The sequence below is a fragment of the Grammomys surdaster genome, unplaced genomic scaffold (assembly GCF_004785775.1).
Source record: "Grammomys surdaster isolate TR1022 unplaced genomic scaffold, NIH_TR_1.0 1155, whole genome shotgun sequence".
Taxonomy (NCBI): Eukaryota; Metazoa; Chordata; class Mammalia; order Rodentia; family Muridae; genus Grammomys; species Grammomys surdaster.
Window position 1 is genome coordinate 26455 of NW_021605574.1, and position 3154 is coordinate 29608.

Below are 3154 nucleotides of genomic sequence, written 5' to 3' on the forward strand. Positions count from 1 at the left end.
TGCAGCACAGATTATTTAGAATCAGTTTCAAGCTTGCCATTCTACTGTTCTGTGGAAGGTTTTGGTTTTTGTTTTGGTTATTTTTTGTTTTGTTTTGTTTGGTTTGGTTTGTTGTGACATGCTCAGGAACTAAACCAAGGTTCTGTGAGTGCTAGACACTTGCTGTCATGGAATTGTATCCCTAGTTCTTTTTGAAAAAGTTAATTCAAATTTACTGAGTAATCTGTTATTTATCTTGACGGTTGACTATTTATGTACTAAGAAATATTCTACTCTGAACTGAGGCTAACTACCACGTGCTTTGCTTGTTTCTAGTTCTTTCCATAAATATAGAGATTGATGCATTTTCCCAAATGGTATAGGTGATAGTGTTTTAGAGCCTCTGGTAATGTCAATATCCTACATCTGTTCAGATCCACTTGAGTGTTTCTAAAGCAATCCTGCTCTTCTCCCAAGGCTGGCCTCAAACTAACTCTGGTGCCTGCTGAGACCATGGGCTTCTGTTCTACCTGACTCCACATCCAGGATGCAGGACTTACAAGAATGTACTCCCAAGCTATGGTAAATTTATGTGGCAGCGGGGAGTCACAACCCAGGCTACATGCATGATAGACACTCTACCAGCTAAGCCAAATTCATGGCCATGAGTCTGTTTTGTTTGTATAGGGTATTGAATACAGACAGTTCTCACTTGTAAGACTGGTGGTACTCAAATGGAGGACAGACCTGTATTTGAATTATTAATGTAGAAATACTTTCCCTCCAGAAAAGATCTTTCTATCTTTATGCCAAGCTCCTATAAACAAACCAGGCTAGGACTTTTAAGTTCAGCTTACTGAAAAGTAATATATCTATATACTGGGTCTATGACTATTCAAGCACGATTTGCTTTGAGTTTAATGTTACTCAGAGTGCAAATCTTTGAGATACAAAGCAAATAAGGTTAGACACTACACACTAGACAGAATTACACTTAGACTTTTCCTCTTGCTTCACTTGATCTTAGCTCAAAGGCTGAGAACAATCTTTCCCTTCTATAGGTTTTTCATCTTTCTTCCTAATTACCCAGTATCTCCAGGTTGGATCAGCTTTCAGTACGAAGTCATCTTCTCCTAGTATTAATGCCATCATACTGTTCACGATATACTTTGAGGTTCCACATGCCTCAGTTGAAGCACTGGCTTGAGTAACTTACATACTCACTAAAGCTTTCTTTTCCTCTTCAGGAAACATGCATATTTAAAGTCAACTTTGAATGATACTGTTTATACTCTTCTTGGTCATCTCCAACTGATAGTTTTATCACTTTACCTAGCTTCTGTGTATGGTATCCTCCGCTAAACAGTCTTCCTCATCTCCCCTTGGACCCCTTATGATCTTGCTGAACCTACAGAATACTATTCAATAAGTCACAAGGGGACCCAAATGTACATTTACAACTAAGACCACAGCTGCAGGACTATAAACTATGCTCTAAGCAGCAAGGTCTTGAGAGCAGATGAGGCAGGAGCACATAAGTCATGTCTATAGAGGAAATATCAAATTGTCCATTCAACCAATTTATTTTCATATGCTCCAGACTGGAAATTTCTTATACTTCATATGAATGCTTTGATCAACTGACAAACTACTTTATCAGTGGTACCCTTCCAAACATTTCAATTGCATCAATCCTATACTTCCTCAGGACATCTGTGTGGTCACAGATTTTCATCACAATGAGGAAGTGTTACTAGCATATGATGGTTTGGAATCCATGGATCTTCAAAGCAGTCTATGATGAATAGGACAGAGTCAACAACAACAACAACAACAAAAATGTTAGGTCCCAAATTCCACAACTGAGAAATAAGGAAACTTTGCTCTAAAGATCTCTTAAACTTCCCTGTCAATCCCAGTAGGATGTTGCCCTAATTTCTTTCCATGTGTCAAACCCACACTACCCATTACTTAAGAATTAACAATCATTTCTTTTATCACGTATTTCTTGACTGCTGTGTTCACCAGGTCATTCCTGTGTCTTATTCAGGAACTCTTACTAGCCTAGGGAAATGCTGGGCTCCTGGAGCTGAGCACTGAAGCTTTCTGAAGGAGGTCAGTAGTATTCTCCTTGTTAGCTACAGATTGCTGTGGTTCCTTCATCCCTGATCTTGACCACTACAGCACTCATCAGGATTTCCAGTCTGCTTTACGGTCCACTTCAGAGAATTACAAGGTAACAAGTTTACTCAACACTTTCATTATAAACTCCAACAACTCAGGTGGGAAAATAAACCTAATTTATTGTGGAAAACAGTGTATGATTCAAATAGGTATACACATCTTCAGCGGCAGATACAAAAATCCATGGGAAAAACAAACACAAGGTGATTAAAGACTCCACAGCCCAATGCAAGTCACTGAGAACAAAACAAACCAGAAAAAACATAAACAACTACAAATGTGACTCAAGCTTTGAAAGTAAAGTAATAAAAATGTTGCAGATAGTTCAGATTTTGTTTTAAGAACAGGATCTCACTCTGTAGCCCCATCTAACATGGAATTTGTGGCAATAATCCCGCCTCAGCCTTTCAAGAGCCAGAATGACAGGTGTGAGTCACCATGCACAGATGAGAATCCCACCTGATGTTAGAATTAAAGTGTTCACTAGTATGAAAAACTCTACACGGCATTACAGACAAGTATACCCAGACTTTAAGTTGAGAGTCTAGAAATACACAACTTTAAGACAGAACTTGAAAGTGCAAATTTAATTTAAACCAAATTTATAGAAATCTTCATGTTTCAAATCTTGAAACCATCTTCTGTTTTAAGATTTATCATAATAATCAAACCCAACTCAAGCACACTTACCTAACACAGTTACAGTTGTAGAGGACTGGGCATTTCCAAGTGGGAATGTAACATCTTTGCAAATATATTTTCCAGAGTCTGAGAAGCCTATGTTTTGCAGAATAATTGTTGCATCATTAAGTGAATAGTTTTTAAATAAAGACTCTTCCCTGATAATCTCCTTGAACAGAGAATCCATACTGAGGATGATGAACGGCAACAGTCTGTGTACTTTTGCCATGAATCTTCCTCCATGAGATCTGTGTTATAGTTTCATTCACTTCAATTAAACACTTCAATGAAACATTCTTTCCCCACACTG

At 38.0% G+C, this 3154-nt stretch overlaps 1 long non-coding RNA gene across 1 annotated transcript; it reads right to left on the minus strand.

Annotated features, from left to right (window-relative positions):
- Positions 1 to 2262: 2262 nt before the first annotated feature.
- On the minus strand, positions 2263 to 3148 carry LOC114634984. The gene is made up of 2 exons (XR_003713397.1): positions 2854 to 3148; positions 2263 to 2399 (listed from the first exon to the last, which is right to left on the minus strand). It is a non-coding gene; the product is annotated as an uncharacterized LOC114634984 (long non-coding RNA).
- Positions 3149 to 3154: the final 6 nt, after the last annotated feature.